A 21,465-nucleotide genomic window follows, 5' to 3' on the forward strand; every position below is an offset into this window, starting at 1 on the left:
ACTCCTGTACTCCCACCACAGGCCTCCATGTGGTTCTGTCTCTGCATTTGATTAGCCTTCAATCATCATGCTAGCTTTGGAGCATATCATATACGTATAGACTCACCAAAATGCTTCGCACTCTAGCAGGTGTATGAAATAGTTCATCTTAATAATGTCCATAAGTGACAGAGGGAGATTCTGCACTGTTTGGATTACTGGTGAATTTTTGTTCAAGTTAAGTGATGAAAACTTACTCCAGGTTTAAAGTTAGAAAGAAATAACTAGTGCATAAGTAACACTGCAAATTAGTTGAAATTTTTTAGAACTGGCTATGCTAATGACTGAATTAAACTTTTGAGCTTTCCCATTGCAAATAAGATACAAGACACAGCTGGTTAAGTATGTATGTCATTAATCCTTTTTTGTGTCCTCATGTGACAAGGTATTTAGCAGAATTCACAGATTCATTGGAATCTGACAGGGCCAAGCCTTGAGGACTTCTGCTATGGCCTTGAACTTGTGACCTGTCAACTGTACACTTTAGTGCCCCTACCACCCCAGCCCCCATGTTATTAATAAAAAGGTGTTTTGCCTTCTTTCCTTTCAAATCTAACTACTCAGTGCTTGCAAAATATAACTTCCATGTTTCAGGTTCCTGTACAGGTTTTCTGAAACCAACTTGTCTACGAATGGAGTTTATTGTGCCAGGATTTCTTCCCAAACTTTTGGCCATTATTCCTTATATGAAACTTAATGGTTTTTTAAACATTAATTAAAACCTAAATATAACTAAAACAAATGTATCAATGTGACAATGCCTACCCTCTGGCCTGGTTCCACTCCTTTTGCCCATTCTGGGGAGGGCTGTTCCCACCTGAGGCGCTCGCCTGCCATGACTTGATGAAAGGACTTATAGAATTCTGCCTCAATAAGAAATGCTGCTCACTCAGTCAGGGCTGTCTATTATCAGATATTGATCCTGAGTGCTGTTTCACATGACCCTTATGGGGTCCAGATTGCGAGCTCCTCCACTCCTGTACTCCCACCACAGGCCTCCATGTGGTTCTGTCTCTGCATTTGATTAGCCTTCAATCATCATGCTAGTCTTGGAGCATATTAACAATATCTCCCAGAACTCATGCCTGGAATCCCCAACAATCCATCTATTATGAAAATAAAGAACCACAGGCAATCTAGCTGCTTCTCACCCTCTTCTGGCATGTGGGCATTCATCTGGCATCCAAGGACCCCTCTCATCAGTTCTGGCATGCTTTTGACTCTCATATGGGGCGTATCCAGCAATCAGCTTCAGAACTCAACTCTCAGCTGTGGCTTGTGCCCCCTGTGGAAGGAGGACCCATCTGGAGTGAGTCAGGGCTGTGTCTCCTTTCATCCGAGTCTCTAGGCTCCCTGGAGTTCAGTATACTGGGTGGAGCACTCCTGGCCGGGGCCTGTCTCTCCAGCAGCTGCTGTTTCCTGTGGGGACTTCCAGTCTGCAGCACCCAGGCTGTATTTCTTGCAGTACTGCGCTTAGCATTCCAGCTGCCTCACCCAGAACCACTGTGGCTTTTGCTGGGCCACAGGTAACGGAGAGGGGGCAAACGGGGCATTCTGCTTTCCCCATCCCCTTGCCCTGCTACACATCCCTCCTCTTAAGCTATGAGCACCCCTCTTTGACTTATCTTAAGGATATTCTTAGCAAGAGAGCTCTTCTCGGTTTCCTTGATCTTGGGAGGCATTTGAGCTTATGTCGACAGGAAAAGAAATCCATGACAATAAGATAGAGTACAGACCAGGGAGGAAAAATAAAGCAGTACAGCTATAGGGCTAATGCCCATCACATAATTTGGGCATTATGTGATTTGTTAGACTGCAACCATTTAAGGGGTGTGGGGGCAGTGATAAGTGGAAATTCTTGGCCTAACAAATAATACCAGGAAAGTTTCACTCCCAGATCACGGGGAAGGGAGAAAGGGGAGCAGGGCATTCTCCTTCGCACACCACCTCACATTGCTACAGTCACCTAAGAATCTGAGGAATAAATTCTGTTCTTGTTCAGTCACCTCCAATAAGGATGCCCTATTGCAAAACCCCATCAAATCAGTCAGACAGATAGTCATTCATGTTTATTGTATTTTGCCTCTAGAAGGATATTTATTTGATGGAGGTGGTACCCCAAGGTAGTCTTTTGCATTCCCAGAGCACTCATGAAATTCATGAAATTTCTCTCCAGGGAGTCTGATATTTGAATAGTCTGTATCAGTCCTAGTATGACACTTGAGATACTTTTTTGACCAGTTGATTCAAAAGGCTTTAGCTTTTCAGTGTGCTGCTGCTGGTGATCTGATACTGTAATATTCTTCAACATAGCACTAGCTTGGAGGACAGGTGGACCTTAGTTTTGCAAGTTAAATTAATTTTAATAGCATATGTTATAAATATAATATTATAGTTCACATTTTAGCAGAGCTTTTAACCCAGATAGAGGCATTCAGTAGGGTACTTCATTATGCATAAGCACAAAGCAATCTCTTAAGCAATAAAATTATTTACCAAAAATCTTATCTCTTAATCTTGATGTTGCTTTTCCTTTTATTAGTCATACAGTTGAGTCAGAAATTGGGTCTAAGGCCATTTTCTATTCTCATTTGCACTGCTTTACCTCCTCTGTTTTCAGTGGAGTTTCTCCAGCTTTACCTAAGTGGAAAAGATAAAGCATTTGTGCCCTGAGCTTCTCCCAGAGGATCTGAAATAAGTGAAAAAGTAAGATAATGTAGTTTTGCTTTCATCCTCCTTTGGGCACATTTAAAATTTAACCTTGTCAGTGCTTTTTGGGCCTATTTCTCTGTAGTAAATTCCAATTAAATGGATTTGCTCCGTCAGATGAGGAGCATGCCTGATATTTTCTTAAGTTATTGCTAACCCCCACAGCGTACCTTGCTTGTGTCAATTGTAGTTTGCATATGTATAACATGTCACTACCAGATGCTGCTTCACTACTGCTGTGTACTCTGAGAGCTATGTACAGTGAAGAGAACAAGAGGTACGTTTCTGCAGTTAATAATAGAAAACAATTTCCTTTTTAATTTTAACAGTGAAAGAAAAAGATCCAGTCCATCATTCTTTGTGAACCAGCTCCTGGCAGCTATTGAATAATAGCAACAAAATGCTAGTTCCCTTTCTTTCCAGTGAATATACTATGTTATTTGTTATTCATGAGTCCCTGTTTACCAAGGTTTTTTGATAGAATATGTGAGTAATGTGTACCTATGATTTCCTGGAGGCCACTTTGTCTCTCATGTTTTAATGTTATCCTTTTGCTGTGGTAAACTTACAAGAACTTGATAAAAAAGTAATTGCACCATGGATCAACTTATTGAATTTTCTGACATTCTTAATGATCCCTAGAAAACTGGCTTCCAAATTGTACTAACAGGATTTTAAAATAATGTTTTCAATGGTTACCCTGCCATGAGGAGAAAGGAATAAAGCATTTCAGTGTTTCAGGTACAAGAGAGAATTTTTCTGATGATTCAACTGCTTGGTGCAAGCTGAAATCTTCTTCATCTTTTACATATCTTTGGTGTTGCTATCTGCTGTTTGAATTATGAAGGAGGGCTTAATAAATTCAGCATAGTAGGAAATTCTTTTTGGGCTTGGTCTATCAGTGTGGCATGTAGTCCTGATTGAAATTATGTATCAGTGACTTGAGGTGAAGGAAGCATTGAATAGATTTGGGCTAAAAGTCTTTTATTTCAGTAGTTCTGAAGTAGTAGTTCATTTTCATATTTTTCTCCTGATGTGTGGAGATTGAACATGACCTTCACTTTATAGGTTCATCACAGTATGCCTTGGAATATTAACTGCCTTGTTCACATGCATACAGCAAGCTGTTAGCTGTCTTCAAGATGTATAGCACTTGATACTGCAGGTGACATGTGGCATGGTTCTAAGTTGCGTAACACAAAACTCACAGATCAGGAAGACAGGTTTGGTGGTAAGGTATTGGAAGGGTACTGTAAATTTAGTCAGTAAGGCTGCCTATACGTGCTCGGGGGTGGGGAGAGCTTCTTAAGTAGAGCAGTTCCCGGTGAGCCAATCTAATTAAAACACCTTACTTTAACATATATTAAGCCCTCACAGGTTTAAAAATGGCTGTGGGATACTTCATCAAAACTCCATTCAACAAGGCTTAAGGATAAAGAACCCCAGCAGCCATTTTTAAACCCATGGGGGCTTATACATATGAGATGGAGGTCATGCTGAAGCATCTAGTTAGAATATGAGCCAGCACATGCATAGGCATCCTAAGAAATCAGATGAAAAAAATGCCTGTCCATAAAATCTGTAAAAAAACAAACAAACAACCAAACAAAAAAACCAACAGTGAAGCTTTGGTTGTTTTGTGAAGCTCCCCAAGGGATGACGAGGTCAAACGGTCATAAACTATTGTGAGACCATTTCAGGCTGGACATAAGGAAGAATTTCTTTACTGTCTGAGCCCCCAAGGTCTAGAACAGCCTGCCATTGGAGGTGGTTCAAGCACCTACATTGAACACCTTCAAGAACAAATTGGATGCTTATCTTGCTGGGATCCTATGACCCCAGCTGACTTCCTGCCCTTTGGGCTGGGGGCTGGACTCGATGATCTTCCGAGGTCCCTTCCAGCCCAAATGTCTATGAAATCTATGAAAGAAGCTGGACAACAGGAGCTTGATTGAAGGACAGACAGAACACTGAAATGCCACCTGGTGTCCAAGAAGAAGCACAGTGCCCTGCAGGAAGCCTCTCAAGGCTTTGTAGAGCCTCCTTCCCCCACTCTCCCCCCACCATCTGCTGTTGCTGCTGCTTACCATCCTGTAATATTGATGGGTCACAGGTAGGCTTCTTTGGGGAGTCCATTCTTGGATAAGGGGAGTGAGGCTGGGTGGGTGGGGCTGTGAACTGGAATGGAGTAGTATGGTGCACGGGTATTAGGGTATGGAGGTGAGTAGGGGACACCTGGATTGGTGGCAGTATGGTATAAAATCATTGATGCAGTTAAGCAGGTTTATGAACCGAAGAAATATTTTTTTACTTAAAAGTTTTAACTGATAAACAAACTTTTTTTCACTATGCTTTGTGTTAAACCCCTAAATTTGAGCCCTGCCCTTCTAACTGGAGCTTGGCAGAGAGCAATACCTGGCAGAAGAGTTATACTTACAATATGTAAAACATGTGTCAGTAAAAATGTTTGGCTGTCAGGAAATTTAAAGCACTTTGAACCCTTGTTATTCAGGGTTGCTCAGTGGAGTTCTCTGGTATTACTTAGTGTTGTAGTTCTAGTGGTCCACTGGAAGGGGAGCCCTGAATTTGAAACATTTCTACATATTATGTTCTTTGTTTTTGAAAACTTGATGACTATATACTTTTTAACAGTATACCTGGAAATAAGCTCTCTGATTGCTTCCCTCAGCTCTTCCTGGGGGCGCAGGAAGAGGTTTCAGCAGGCTGCTGCTGAAACTGCAGCGGCACCCTGCTGAAATCCAGCATGCAGATTCGGGGGCCTGTGCCCCTGGGAAAAGCTGGGGGAAGTGATCAGAATGCTGTCAGCAGCAGCCTGCTGAAACCCTGCATACAGATCTGTGGGCCCAAGCCCCCCCAGGAGGGGTTGCAGGGCTGTGCCAGACTCCTCTCAGGGGGCATGGGCCCTCGGATCTGCACGCAGAATTACAGCAGGCTATCACTGCTGTCTGGGACCAGTGCTCAGTGCAGCCCACACTGAATGCCAGGAAGACTGGTGCTACCATTGGCCCCAGCTGGCAGAGACAGCCTGCTGTCATCCTGCATGCAGATCTGGGGGCCCGTAACCCCCAGGAGGAATCTGGCACAGCCCTGCAGCCCTCCTGGCGGGCATGGGCCCCTGGTTCTGCGCACCGGATGACAACATGGTGCTGCTGCCAGCTGGGGCCAGCACCAGCACTGGATTCTGGATCAGGTGCAGTTTCCCATCTGATATGGTACTAATGGATGGATAGAATGCAGCAAAATATGAAAACATAAAAAAACTCATTGAGGTAGGTCTCATTCCTAGCCCCTTTATTCATAGCCCTTGAAATGTGTTTCATAAGGAAATGCTCAAATAGAACTCCTAGGTAGAAGTTCCCTTCTACAGAGGTAATTATTATCCACCTTTGCTCTGCTGACAGTGGAGGGCATGAGTAGTTGGCATCTGTGGAAAATGGGCTGCTTGTTTCAGTGCCCAAGTAGGAAAATAAGTACAATATTTTGATGGTTAAAATGTATAGCTTTAAGAGATAACTATGGTTGATTAACATAAGAAAAAACCCATGAAGGACAGGCATAGATAAATACTAGGAGCTACTGGTTTAGAAATAAAATTTCTTTTAACAATATTTTAATTTTTTTAATGACACTTTTTTCTTACATTTTGTTTTTCTTTATATTATGCATCACTATTAACATTTGACTGTGAATGACTATTATTTGGTCTTTGAATGATGTAGGATATTATTTCCCCCAGATAGATTAGTAATTTATCTCCAGTAGTGTTATCTTAATGTTCATATGTTCTAAAGCCCAGATTTCCAACTGTCTCAGGGGAAACAATATTGAGGAAATTGTGTGCTGAAGAAAACATTGTACCTTATTCTCTCTGCCCACTTCAGTTTTAATGACTTCATGTTCTGTTGCTGCAGGCAGTTTTTCCTTGCAGGCCACTTGTGGCTTGTGAGCCACTGGGCTTAGGATCAGTCTTTTAGACTATGCCAATCATAGCAATCCCAGCTCTGCTATTCTTACTACCTTCCCAAAGCACTGGGATTTCTTACTTAAAGTGGAATTAGTTTTTACTGCCTCAGCTATGTAATTTCATAGATTTCATAGACATTAGGGCTGGAAGGGACCTCGGGAGATCATGGAGTCCAGACCCCTGCCCAAAGGGCAGGAAGTCAGCTGGGGTCATAGGATCCCAGCAAGATAAGCATCCAATTTACTCCCGAAGGTGTTCAATGTAGGTGCTTGAACCACCTCCGCTGGCAGACTGTTCCAGACCTTGGGGGCTCAGACAGTAAAGAAATTCTTCCTTATGTCCAGCCTGAAACGGTCTTGCAGGAGTTTGTGACCGTTCGACCTCGTCATCCCTTGGGGCGCTCTGGTGAACAAACGTTCCCCCAGATCCTGGTGGTCACCCCTGATAAACTTATAGGTGGCCATCAGATCAGCCCTGAGCCTACGCTTTTCCTGGCTAAAGAGTCCCATGTCTCTCAGCCTGTCATCGTAAGATCTGTTTTCCTGACCTCTGATCATGCGCGTGGCTCTCCTCTGGACTCTCTCAAGCTTCTCCACATCCTTTTTGAATTGTGGAGCCCAAAACTGGACGCGGTACTCCAGTTGCGGCCTCACCAAGGCCGAGTACAAGGGGAGAATGACGTCCCGGGATTTGCTCGAGAAGCATCTATGGATGCAAGCCAGCGTTTTGGTCGCTTTACTAGCCGCAGCATTGCATTGCAGGCTCATGTTCATCTTGTGGTTAATGATGACCCCCAAGTCTCTTTCTTCTGTAGTGCTATCCAACGTAGCACTGCTGAGCCTATAAGGAAGCTACAGGTTTTTCCTCCCAAGGTGGAGAACCTTGCATTTATCGGTGTTAAACACCATCAGGCTCTCATCCGCCCATTTGCTGAGCTTGTCCAGGTCAGCCTGGATCACCCACCTATCTTCTGGCATGGATGCTTTGCCCCAAAGTTTGGTGTCATCGGCGAACTTGGCCAGTCCACTCCTGACTCCAATGTCCACATCATTAATGAAGATGTTGAACAAGATGGGTCCCAGGACAGAGCCCTGAGGGACCCCACTGGTCACAGGGCACCACGATGAGTGACTGCCATCGATTACAACCCTCTGGGTCTGACCACGGAGCCAGTTTCCCAGCCAGCGGATCGTGGTGGAGCCAAGGCCACAAGTGGGCAGTTTGGCCAAGAGGTGATCATGGGATACCAGATCAAAGGCTTTTTTGAAGTCAAGATATATGACATCAATCTCTTCTCCCTTGTCCAGGTGATAGGTCACCTGGTCATAGAAGGAAATGAGATTGGTCAAACAAGACCTACCCGCAACAAACCCGTGCTGGCTATCCCTTAGGATGTTAGCCTGGGCCAGTCCCTCAAGGATGGCCTCCTTAATAAACTTTTCTAGGATCTTCCGCAGGATAGAAGTCAGGCTAACGGGCCTTTAGTTAGCCAGATCCACTCTCCTCCCTTTCTTGAAGATCGGCACCACATTGGCCTTCTTCCAGTCTTCGGGCACTACACCAGAGCGCCAGGAGTTTTCAAAGATCCGTGCCAGGGGCTGGGCTATGACGCTCGCCAGCTCCTTGAGTACCCTGGGGTGCAGATTGTCAGGGCCGGCTGACTTGAAGGTATCCAGCTTCTCAAGGTGTTCCTTCACGAGGTCAGCATTTATGGAGGGTAGGGGATCCCCATCACCCGGATCTCATAGGAGGCGTGGGCATCCCATGGGACTGATGAAAGACTAACGCAAAGTACCTATTTAATAGGTTGGCTTTTTCCTGGGCGACAATTGTCAGTTGCCCCATCTGGTTTAGCAGGGGTCCAACGTTGCCCTTGCTTTTCCTCCGGCTCCCCACATATCTGAAAAAGGACTTTTTGTTGTCCTTGATGCTTGAAGCTAGTTGGAGTTCAGTAATGCACTTGATGAGACCCTAGAACTGACCTCCTATGCAGGTTTTTAAAATCAAACATTAGTAAAGGATGTGACTTGATGGTAGACAGAAGTGGCTTGTAAGAATTGTAGTTATTTAAATACAGTTCTTCTGAGCAAAATATAAAAATGATCCAGGCAAAACTCAATTATAACAGTGCAGTGGCATTAGAACTACCTGTAGTATTTACTGTACTAGAAGATAATGAAAATGCTTAATGAATTGTAAAAAAATTAAATCAATGAACTAATATCAAAGTCAGTAGTGATAAGTTTATGTGAAAATCATGTTTTCAAAGTACTTTGTAAAGTGCTGATCAGTGTTATAGGCAGACAAGGTTCTTTGGGTGAATCTGATATCTTTTATTAGACCAACCTACATAGTTGGAAAAATGATTTTTAAGTGCACCCGCCTGGCTTTGAATGCCTGCTTGCAGGCTGCCTTGGCCTGGACAGCAGAGGGTGTATGCTCTCTAGCTTCATGGGTTCCCTGAGGTGGGCTTCGGTTGTCCCGCTGGCCTTTCCCAAACTCGCCTGCTATGTCTTTGAATGTTACATCAGTGTGGGGTTCAGCCTTGAAACTCCTCTCAGGGATGACCGCTCCACTTGTGGTTGTTTGTGGGGCTCCACCTCCCCTACACCCCAGCCTTACACCAATCTCTGGTGGGGCGCCAGATTTTGACACGGCTGCCACTCCACTGTGGCTGTTCCTTGTACCCTGTGGTATCCCCTTTTCTTCTTGGGGAAGGATAATTAGCTGGCCCAAGATCTGGGCCTGAGATCCCCTTTAAGCTGATTGGCTCTCTTCTTCGGGACTAAGGGTGCCCCTGTCAAGCAGAGGTAAAGAAATAAAATGAAGAAAATGAAATTAAAAAAAGAACCCGAAAGGGGTCTTCCTGTCCGGTATCCTACTGGTCGGCTTTCCCAGCCTTCCTGCCCAAATTTGGCAGTCTCCCCCGCCCCAATGCTGGTCCTGTAGGGTCCTGCTCTCCCTTCTCCCCTAGCCTGGGTCCTCGACCTGTTACCTGGGGGCGGTCGAGTGGGACGACTTCTGCTTCCTCGAGGTTGATTTCCACCTCTTGTTTGCATTCACCGAATTGGTCACACCGCATCTTCCCCGACAAACTTCTTTAATGACACAAGGGGGAAGTCACACCCAGTGTTCCACCCTTCCCGGGGCTCGATCTCAGTGCCCATGGTGTGGGGAGCTCTCGCTGCTTCCCCAGCTGTCCAACGTCTGGGTGCTTCCTGTTCATGCTGGTTCTGCCCATTGCCGGCACGGAGAGCCTCCGCCTCTCACTAGCTCTTCCCTCCCTACTGCCGGTGGCTGCTTTTATCCCTGCTGGCTGGTGTGTCCTTATGATGTCACCCGCTGGCCTTAATTGCATAACTGCGCGGGCTTTTCTCTCAGTCTTCTGGCATTGCTCCTCCTGCCGGTAAGTGGTTATTTTGCATTTATTTCTTTATTTTAGTGTTTCTTCCTGCACCGAGCCCTGCAGGTGGGGCTTCACGGTCCCATTTCTCACTATCCCTGGGACATTAAGCAAACTTTTGGGTTCAAAAACCCTTCGTCAGGCTAAGGAAGTATCAGCAGTTGGTGTGTGCTCTTCCTGGAGGGCATGAAAAGTAAAGAAGCCAGAGGCTGGGCTGGTATGCATACAAGATAGGCCATCAGTGAAGATGTAGATTGAGGAGTCAGTGGGTGAGAGACAGGCCGGGTCGGTGGGGAGAGAGAAGGGGGACGAATAGTGGAGAAGTACCTGGGGAGTCAGATGTCAGGGAGGTTATAATGTGTCATAAATCCAATTTCTATATTTAGTCCATGATTTTTAGTATCCAGGAGACTGATGAAGTGGAGAACATAGGCTTATCTCTGGGAAGTGTTTTGTAAGTTTCCTTTGAGGATCAGGACTGAGAGATGGGAGAGAGAGTGGTTTTCTTGTGAGAAATGTGCCCCCACAGGTAATTGGGTATTCCTGTCTTTGATAGATTTCCGGTGTGCCTTCATTCTGGTGTGCAGTTGTTGTTTGATCAGTGTTATAAAAGCTAGAGTACAAATTCATAGGAAACAGAGAACATAATAGCACTCAGAATTTCCGTTTATGCTGAGGGAAGGGAGTTAGCAATAGGTTCATAAGATTTTCCCCCTCTTCTCTACTCTCCTCCCCATCCAAGCTGTTTAACAGTGTTCATGCAACTTGTTGCAAAGGCTTCCTCCTCAACTGTGCAAACCACCTTCAAGCAAACCTTCCTTTTTGCTGTGCTAATATAGCTGGGAGTAGATAGGAGAAGCTGAAGTTCAGAGACAATGGACTTCTGCATGAATTCCATTGGTGCGTGATACTGCCTTTGGATGCTGTTTGCAGGGTTAGGTGACTGAAACTCCCAAGCTTCCTTGAGGGAAAAGGGCACATCATCACTTCAGTGGAAAACTTAGGAAAATGTTGGGAGTACTCCTACAGAGGGGAGAATATTTACTTCTGACTGTTGTTACTGCATTCCAGATACAATGTAACCTGTGTTAATAATTTCCCCTAATAGCCAGTGAATTCTGTCCCCAAGACCATTTAGTCAAATTAATCATACTGCATTATGTGGTCACATGTTATAACAGCTAGAAAATTAGTGGTCCCTCTGGTGGCTGTTAACAGATTCCCTGCAATGGCGTATACTCTGTTTTGAGACTTGAAGTTGTTTTTGTATTATATAGCAGATTTAATCTGAAACAAACACAGTCGTGTTCCAACATTATGTTTAGATTATGCGTGGCATATCATGTTTTCCTTTAAAAAGACTTTATTTTCAAAAGGCAAGTTGTGTTTATATTCTGCTTAGATACTTTCAGCAGCAATGGAACGTCTCACATTGCTCTGCAGAGTTCCTTGTGAGTGACCTTGCAATAGCGGCAAGATTTAAGAAGATGGAAGCTATGCTTTCACCACTCCTGCAAAGGAATAGACTGTGGGATATATAGTTTATATGTTTACACTGAGAGCTCTGCATCCTTAATAGTTGATAGATTGTGATACACCTGTAGTTTTGCCATACTGTGCTTCAGACTTGCACCATGTACACGATAATTCTTCATTTGTAGATCTTTTTCTCTCCCGTTCTCTCCATTAATTTCTTATTTTTATTTCATTGATGCTAATATTAGCATTCTGATTCTGTTTGATACAATAATATGAGTTTATGAACTGCTTTAGCATCACAACACTGGGAGATACAAGAACAATCAGACCAGAAAGAATGTCATTTAAATCATGGATTCCTTACATGTGAACTCATGCTGATTCTGTTCAGCTGAAGTGTGATTTAATTAAAACTTAAACTCTCTTCAGTTTCTTACATTTACTAGGCATCTTCCTAAAGTACTGCAGCTGTTTTGACACAGCTCTTTTGTTTTTGGTCTGTGAAAAGTATCCAGTGAATTCTAATAACTAGTGAGGAAATGTCTTGTTCATCTCATTCCTTGGGTTGTGAGTGCTTTGGCTTACTGTTAAAACCAAGAAAATACTGCATATTATAACTTGTATATTATTCAAAGATATAATTATTTGATCAACTGAACAACCAGCAAGTACACTGCTACCTGTATTTAATATGCTATAGCCTGATGAAGATATTAAAATAATGTATAAAGAAAAGTCTGTAATTTTTGGTGATGTTTTAAACAGGGGCTCATGTGAGGCAAAACATTTTTCAGGCTTATAGCCTTACCTAAGTAAAACAATAGACCTTTCAGCATGCTTTGCCTCACGTAGTATTCAAGCAAATGGTTATGATTATAGGTAAATTGCTGTTGTGGAAACACCATTTAGATCAGTATTTTAAAACTGCAAATAAAATGTCACTGGTGGTGTAAGTGAAACAGAAAAGGCCTATTAGAAGCATTTTTTCTTTTCCAAGCTATGGAGCACCTTTATCATGCTAATTATTGGGTGGTTAATGTGAATACCATTTGGTCTTGTTAAACTGAAGTAATAGATTTAATTTTCTTACACCAACCGTTTTTCCTTATTGGGCTAGATCCCCAGTTGCTATGCGCTAGGATTGCATGAAGCTTCAGGTGCTGATTTGATTCGGAGGAGATTCAGCCCGATTTTGGTGGCTGAATCTCCAAATCTGAATCAAATCAGGGTACCAGTAAAAAGGTCTGAATCAATTTGAAGCTCTCCGAATCAATTCAGAAAAGATTCGGAGACCTTCAGTGATTTGGGCAGTCCTTGCCCACTGTAGCAGGGAGCTGGAGCCAGACTCAGAGCAGGTAAGTAGGGGGCAGAAGAGGGGAGCCTGGAGGAGGGAGGAGGGGACCATGGGGGGACCCCTGCCAGGCCCCATCCCCTGCCCAGTCACCCAGCCCCCCAACCTCTGCCCGCTCACCCAGCCCCCCATGGCTGCCCCACCCACCCCAGCTCTCCACTCTTTAAAGAAAAATCCCCCACTCACCAGGTGCTGCTGGGCAGGGGGGCGATCTCCACTGCCCCCCCACTGCACCATGCTGTGTTTGAAGCTCTGCCATGAGCCCCCTGCCCACTGTCCCAGCACTGCGCAGCTCCAGCCCTTTAAGAAAAAAAAACAACCAAAAACCCCCCAGCTCATCAGCTCTTGCAACAGCCTTGGGGCTTTAGGGACCTCGTGCAGAGCCCCCCACATAGCATGGGGCAGTGCGGGGCAGCAGGGATCGCCCTCTGCTGGGCAGGAACCAGTAAGTCCAGGGTTTTTGGGGTTTTTTTTTTCCTTAAAGCACCAGGAGCTGGAACAGGAAGGGCAGCCATGGGGAGGGGCTTGAAGAGGAGGTGGGGGTTGAGGGGCTTGTAACAGAGCCACTCATGCAGCATGGGGCAGTAGGGATCACCCCCTATGCATCCCACCACCTGGCAGCAGCTGGTGATCTGGAGCTTTTTTTTTTTTCAAAGAGCTGGGTCAGGTGGGGTAGCCATTGCCAGGGCTGGGAAAGCTGGAAGGGGATGGATCTGCGTGATTGGGTGATTCAGCTGATTCGGCAGCCACTGAATCTCCAAATTGGATTCGGCTGAATCAATTTGGGACAATAATTCGAATAACTGAATTGAATCACTGCTCCCCAGATCAGCAGAATATGAATCCGAAGTGAATACTAGCTGCTTTGCACAGGCCTGCTATGCACCTGTGCAAATCCATTAGATCTCATATGCATGTATGAGGCTATTATATGCATATATGGGGACATGTGTAACATATGAAGAAATGTACTTGGGGAAGAAGAAAGAAAATATGGGTGAAATCCTGTCCCAGTGTAATCAATGATAGAATGACCATCAGCTGGCGGACTCAGTATTTCACCCTATGGACTTTCCCTTACTTTGCTAATTTGATGACTGAATATATTTAAACAAATGGATAAACACTAGGTTTGGAAGGGAGGTCTCAGAGTGTCTAAGAACATATACAAAAAAAAATGACTCTTAAACTTTCCTAAATGTAAGCATAGCTTGTGATATTCCAGGAATTCTTTAATTGTTGCTCCCAAACTGAGCTAAGAAATGAGTACTCATCTAGACTTACATTTTCATTTAAATTTTCAAGCAAGGAGTTAACCTTATTATAGAGAGACAGCTACCTGTTTCATCATGCTATGCATATGCTAACAAAGAATTTGACAGTTTCTCTCTTGTTTTGAAGCATTTACAAAACATCAGTCTAGATGAAAACCAAGTCAGACTGATTACATTTTTTTGGTTGGAGTGCTGTAGTGTTGAATTACTATTTTTAATCTCTCTATTTCAAAATGCCACAGTCCAAATATTTGGCAAGTTTAGTGATTATTCAGATTAAGTGTGGAATGTACTCTGCATACTTTGTCTTATCCTGTTACCCTATTAACTGTTTTCCCCACATCATTTCCTTGATATAGATGAAATACTTGTCTTGTGCACACACAGGGCAAGTCTATATGAGACTTACTGTGTGGTTGACTACCTACCCGCACAGTAAACGTTACTGCGTCTACACGTACACCCCTATTGGGCTGGAGTATACCAATTTACTCCACAGCAACTCCGCAACAGCGTACATGTACACGCTGGAGGAGCTGGCTTGGGCACAAGGGCGCTTCAGTGCAGGGGCGTCTGCCAGCTAGCTTCACTCTGAAGCACCCTCATGCTCCCAGGCAGCCCCTCTGCAACATGTTCTGCTGGGAAGAGCAGCCCCAGGCTGCCAGCCCAATGCCCCAAAACCCTCTGCCAGCCAGGGCTGGGCTGCCCTAGCTCAACATGTTGTGATTCTGGGTGTACATGGAGATGTGCATCTGGAAGTTATCACTGTGCATTAATAGGCACATGTAGATGCACCCACTAAATATTAACTTAGTGTGTTTGCAATATTTTATCACCTACATTTGATTTTTAACCAGTCATGTCTGACTTCCACATTACTTTGTCAGAATATATGTGGTTCAGATTTCCATGGGGGTTGTACACAGCATAAACATTAAGTATGAATTTAGCCCCAAAGAGTGAATTCTCTCAGCCAGCATCTTATTAGATTTTTATTCCAACTATGTCCATGGTGCAAATTAAAAATATTTAAACTGAACTGAGCTGTTCTCTATAAATTTTGATATTGTGACTGCATTGATTCAAGGCTTATTTAACTGTAAATAATTTAAATATGGTATTTTCTAGGTTTAATGGGTAAATGGAACATGAGCAGCTGATTCCAAGTATACAGTTGGATATCTTGTTCTTGGGCATGAATGTATAATTTATAGGTTAATGTGGTAGACTTGTGAGTCATCATAGAACATAAACAGTATAAAGCTGAGAACATAAACCTTGCAAACCAGGGAATACATTTCTGAAATAAGTGATTTGTTTGGGGTGGTTTTTTTAGAAGTGCAGATGATCAGTAGTTCGTATTAGCAAATATTAAGTAATTGAAGTTAGTAAACCCTTTTGCCAAATCTGTTTGAAAACTGAAAAGGGGATTCCCAAGAATGGATGTCTGGGAGTTAAAACAGAAAAATTAAAATTGGAAATAAGATATAGGTTTTCAATAGTGATAGTAATTGACCAATGAAACAAACAGTCCAGAGAAGTAGTGAATTTTCTGTCTCTTTAGAGTCTTCAACTTCCATTGGATATCTTTCTGAATACGTGTTCGTCAAACATAAGTATATAGGCCCTCTGTACAGAGGTGTCACAGTGGGGTCCTGCAGGATGGCCGTGATCTCTCCAAGGCCCCCTTACCATGCCAACTTGACCCAGTGGGCACCCTCGATTCTCACCCATGTCTTTGATGGTAAATATATAATAGGGAGGCTGCCTTTACTTCCTCTTGGGCATGGTTTTGCTGTACTCTCTGACCCCGTAGGCTCCTGGACCCCTTGTGGGTCCTGTTCTGCAATGGGTGTGTCAGGGCACCCTAGCTTTATGGGCTATGTGCGGCTCCAACCACCTCTTTACCATGCCCCAAGCCTCACAGATGGAACTGACGTTGTTCAGTCTGGGCCTTGTTACAATTTGGCCCCCTGGTCCTCCTTGGGCTCTCCACAGCCCTGCAAAGTGCTGCGCCCTCTCTGGCACTGGGGTTAGTGCACCCCAAATGCTGCGCCCTCTCTGGCGCTGGGGTTGGCACACCCAAATGCTGCACCCTCTCTGGCGCCGGGGTCGGTGGACCTCAAAATGCTGTGCCCTCTCTGGCGCTGGGGTCCCCACGCTGCTGTGGGTCCCCTGTGAGGCCTCCTCCATCCCCTAATAGCCTCACCAAAACCACTGGTCTTCAACAGTAAAAAAAACATAAGACCCTGGGCTATAACATAAAATTCAGCTGCCACACCAGGGATGCTCAGTCCCTCACCAGTATCAGAGGCTGTACCTGCAGTCAGGCCTCTCCCCTTTGCTTGCTCTGGAAGAGCTCCTTCCCCCTTGGCTGCTGGCAGGGAAATGCCATCCTGGCCTCAGCCCTAGGGTTTATATGTGAGCCAGGCCCTACCCCTTCCGGTCAGCTGACCGCTGGCAGGTGTGAGCCACTAGCTCACTCTGGCTGCCCTGGTAACCAGCAGCTAGGACTCCCCACTCACTGCTAGGGCTCTTTCCCTAGCAGTTTCCACTATTTAAAGGAACAGGGCACCTAAGTCCTCTGTGACAAGAGGCAACTGGATGAAATATTATGGTCTATAGTCCTAAAGTAGGACATACTAAAGAATCTAATAGACCCTTCCAGATTTAACATGTGTGAATTTGACAGCACCTTTGTTTGGGATTGTTTGTAAATGGTCCTGGAACTGTTTGAGTTTTACTTGAAATGTTACCTAGAATAGTTTGCTCAATCATCTCTGAGCGACTGTCGCTTGTTCATGAGAAGCTGTATGTGGATAACAGAGTATTCAAAATGTGAACTATCATAATTCATTCTATTGGGCACTTAGTGTTCTCCTGTGTTCAGATTCATTGCCTATAATTCTTAATCAGATTTCCACTGCAAATACTTCAGGTATGGATTCAGAATTTTCTTTGTGCCAATGTCTTGGAAAATGTAATGAATATATAGATTTGAAAAACTTTCCTGCCAGTCATCCACTTTTCTAAGCAACTTGTGGAAGATAAACCCAAACTGGAAAGGGGTACACAAATTTACCAAAATGAACCATTTTAACAGTGCTTTTTTCACTCTGCTTTGCACTGATTATATAATAAAACCTAAACCAGGTGAGTTCCATGCTTTGGCTTTTTGTGCGTGTATGTGTGTGTGAGCATATTATACACTCAACTTTGCAGTGCCAAGTTCTGTTTGGATCAGATCCAAAGTCAGTTAGCAATGGAATCGTTTTCCAGAATCTTTTCAGAAACATAATGCATACATGAAGAAAGGGAGGAAAGCACAGTGTTTGGCATTTTTTAAAGCTGAGCTCAATTCTAAAACAAAAAAAGTACAGAGTTGCTTTCAGGGTGTTGTCCACACCTGTCACAGAGCCTGCACAAGGCTCTGCACATCTTAGAACAGTGCTTCCTAACCTTTTTTCTGTAGCAGCTCCAGTTCTGGACTTGCAGCTTCTCTCAACTTTCAGTCCAAGGCTGACCTCTATGATTGAATTTATGTGGGACTTTAAGCCAAAATCCCACTTGAGGATGCAACCTCAAGCATCTTGGGAACTGCTGACTTAGGCTTTGTATCCTGAATTTGCAGAGAACGGTGCAGACAGGTTCCTACATCTGTGTGGAGTCTTGCTGACCCCAGTCAAGTCAACAAGGTTATTCCATCTTACATATTTGTTGGACTGAAGCCTTGGGGGCTCCCATTAAATTGTGCAAGAGTTGGACAGCTTCTGAAACAGCTTGTTCAAAAATGCTAGTCAAATTGTTTCTGTCTCTTGCTGTTTCTCCCCTTTCTTATTTTCAATTGCTGTCCTTCTAGGCCATGGCTTTACCCTAACCATGCTCAAAATATTTGATGGCATGGGTCCTCCATATTGATCATTTGTCTTAGCAAGTTAAAAATGAAGGTTGAGCTGAAAATCTGTTTGTCTGAGATTCTCGTGCCAGATTGAATGTATATTCTCACCCATCATGTTAAAAAGCCCACCTATTAAAAGTAGCTGTTTGTTCCAATAAGCATGTTTGGCCATGTGAGTGATCATATTGGTACCTTCCCCAAGTACCTGCTATTACAATTGGGCAACCTATTAGGCCTTTGTGTTGTGACAGCACCTGAGACTCCTGCAATAGCCCAGGAGGATGAGGCACAATGTGATTTTGTTAGCATAAGTGATTGTTATTCCAAACATATTTCATTACTTCAGTTTTTCTCCACCTTTTCCCCAAGACTTTTCAGTAGAGTTGGTCTTTTTTTTTTCAAATTTTGAAATTTCCACATTAGAATAAGGAATACTTTCTTCTTTATAAAGGATGTATTTCCCTTATTTTGACCTCTTCTAAGATGTAGTACTTAACTTGTTTACTGGAAAATTCATAAGGTAAATAATTGAGTTTTCATGAAATCTAAGTAGTCTTTGGGTATTGTAGAATTATATAAATTGTAACTTTTTAAATCTAAAATGATTCAGTACTCAATTTTTTTAAAATGAAAGACCATTAATCTGCCCTCTGTTATGCCTGTCTTTTCAAAAGGATTATGCAGAATACAAGGGGTAGAATTTAGCCCTACATTCTTTGAACATTGTAGCTGATAAGTAATCATGATGACCTAGATCTAAGGTGAAATAAAGCTTCTGCAATATGATCCAATTGAAGTTTTCTTTTTTTGTAGTAATTTAGACTCTTTCATAACAACATAATGATAATAAGATTATTTAATCCTTATTGCCCTGAGAAATGTTTTAAGTCATCAGGAAAATATTTTAATACAGAACAGGTGCATGGTAACATATCAAACTTTGCTATTATGTATTCATGAGGATGCCCTACAGTTGTGGAATTAGGAGGATTCCCATGCTCGCAAAATTCAGCAGTCAGGCTTTTTTCCCCATCTTAAATGGAAAAAATATATATTTTTTGCAACATGTAGCATATTAGAATGAAGAGAAGAACCATCAGGAGCTCTGTCTGAGAAGTCTTTCCTAGAGAATACAAGCTAAAATCTGTAACCATTTTACTCTTCTAACCCTTTTACCTGCTGTTCTATGCCATGTTATTATGTGTTTATAAATAGCAAAATGGTTTTCCAAAATGTCTCAATATATTCTTTTGCTGTTTCATTATTACATGTTTGTATTACAGCAATGCATAGGGGCCTTAAAGATTAGGGCTCCATTGTGTTAGGTACTGTATGAACATACATAATAAGAGATGGTTCCTGCCCATGGAAAAAAACTAAGAGTGTGGGGAAAAAGGCAGTTTAATGGGATTATGAAGTTACAAATGCTAGAGAAAAAGAAACCTGATGAAATGAGGAGAAAAGCATTTTCAGTTGTAGGCAAGGCCTTGAACAGTCTAATTAATAAATCTATTGTTTTAATTTTTGGGGGCATAATTTAAAGTATGCAAACCCATCTCTGTCATCCCTAGTTACTGTAGGAGAGTGCTTATAGAGGTATAACCTATTTTGATTTGATAAAATATAGCAAGCTGTAGTAGTGTAAACAGCCGTATATCAGTATAACTACATTAACACTCAGTTCTTCCCCTGTATAACTTGTAAATAAGTCACAGTCCTTACTGATACAGTTATTCTATTAAAACTTCGAGTACAGCCAGGCCTAAAACTGTAAATAGTTTTTGCTCAACCTGTTCATTCCAAGAGAGCTATTGTGGAACCCTCTAGTTTCTTTATAACATCAGGACATTTGGGGGCATTAGGAGATATTAAAGGTATTCAAAATGGCCACCTGATAGCAGGTAAGTTGGGACTGGGGGGAGCTAACAGGAGGGCTGGGGAGCAAGCAGTCTGCTGGAGGATGGGGCAGATGTGATTGGTGGGTGCGGTGGGGGTGCAGACATACCATACAGGGTGTTGCTTGGGGCCAGAAGGGTCTGGTGCAATCAGGGGAACTTCTGGGGACTGTGGGAGGAGCTAGCAAGGCTCACAGGGTGGTTTGGGGAACCAGGGACTATTTTTAGCCCCCTCAACACCCACCTCTGACAAGCCTACCCCCCACATCCCTCCAGCCCCTCCCTGCACCAGGACTTTCTTGCTCAGCTCTGGCAGCAGCAAATGCTGATAAAAACAGCTGCACCCAGAGCGGCTTGTGGGATGGCAGGGGGAGGGAGGGCAGGGGAGCAAGGGGTTGGGGGACAAAAAATAGCTCAGTGTGGGGGTGAGGTTGAAAAACATAGCCCCAGGGCTGCAACTGTTGGCTGGGTTTTCCCAGCCCTGGGGTTGTGCAGGGAAAGTGTACAGAGGTTCCAAGCACCAGTTTGACCTATGTCGAGTAAGTTTTATAATACGTCGACCCAGGTTTATCATAAATTCGATGCTGCAATTTTAGACCAGTTTGTGTGCATGGAACTTCTGTACACTTATACATGTAGATTGATTTCCGGTCACTGAGACTGGGTCTGTAAATGTAAGTTCGGCACCAGGACAAGTTAGTTTATTTAACCTTTGAGACTACAGGATATCTATGCTGCTCTGTGGCATACTCATCCTCCCTCCCCATCTAACTGGTCCTATTTTGTATGTGCCAAACCCAGAAATGAGGCAACTTGCTGCTGCTTTCAAGGATAATGGAGATGAGAATCTCAGAAGCCATTGATGGGGCTTTCCTCAAGCTATTTTAACTGGCTTATTTCATGGATTGGTGTGTATGGAATGGATGTGCAGGAGTGTGCTTCCTAGTAGTGCTCTCACGAGTTCTCTGGAAGTGTTACAACCATACCTAGGTATCTTGCTGTTATAAAATGGGTCTCAGAAGAGAATTAATGCTGAGTTAATAATTTTGATATTTAAACTGAGTGAAAGCTAAATTTATAACTAATTTCACTTTTTATTTCTTCCTAGATAGTTGCTTGAGAACAAGTAACTAGGCAAAATATTTTTCTGTAAAGAAAAGCCCTTTGGTACAGGCTCATGTTTTCAGTTAGCCAGTTTTTCTTTGGTAATTTCTTCATGCTGTTATTCCATCGTTCCAATTAGGTGGATCTTGTGTGTAGAAGTATGAGTTTTGTACTGTGTTGGCTTCTATGCCTCTGATCCACTGATGTGAAGACCCTTCTGTCCATTTGTTCTTTTACTGATGGAAGGTTAGGGCTACATTTGCTCTTATCCCTGACCGTTGGCCTTGGTCTTGCCATGGCTGCAGGAGAACCTGTGTGAAGCAACACT

General features: G+C 43.4%; 1 protein-coding gene across 1 annotated transcript in view; it reads left to right on the forward strand.

Moving 5' to 3' along the window:
* Positions 1–21,465, forward strand: part of GPR158 (G protein-coupled receptor 158) — a 394,899-nt gene that overhangs the window by 143,460 nt on the left and 229,974 nt on the right. The window lies entirely within an intron of this gene.

The sequence above is a fragment of the Crocodylus siamensis genome, chromosome 5 (assembly GCF_052110815.1).
Source record: "Crocodylus siamensis isolate JL-2025a chromosome 5, ASM5211081v1, whole genome shotgun sequence".
NCBI lineage: Eukaryota > Metazoa > Chordata > Crocodylia > Crocodylidae > Crocodylus > Crocodylus siamensis.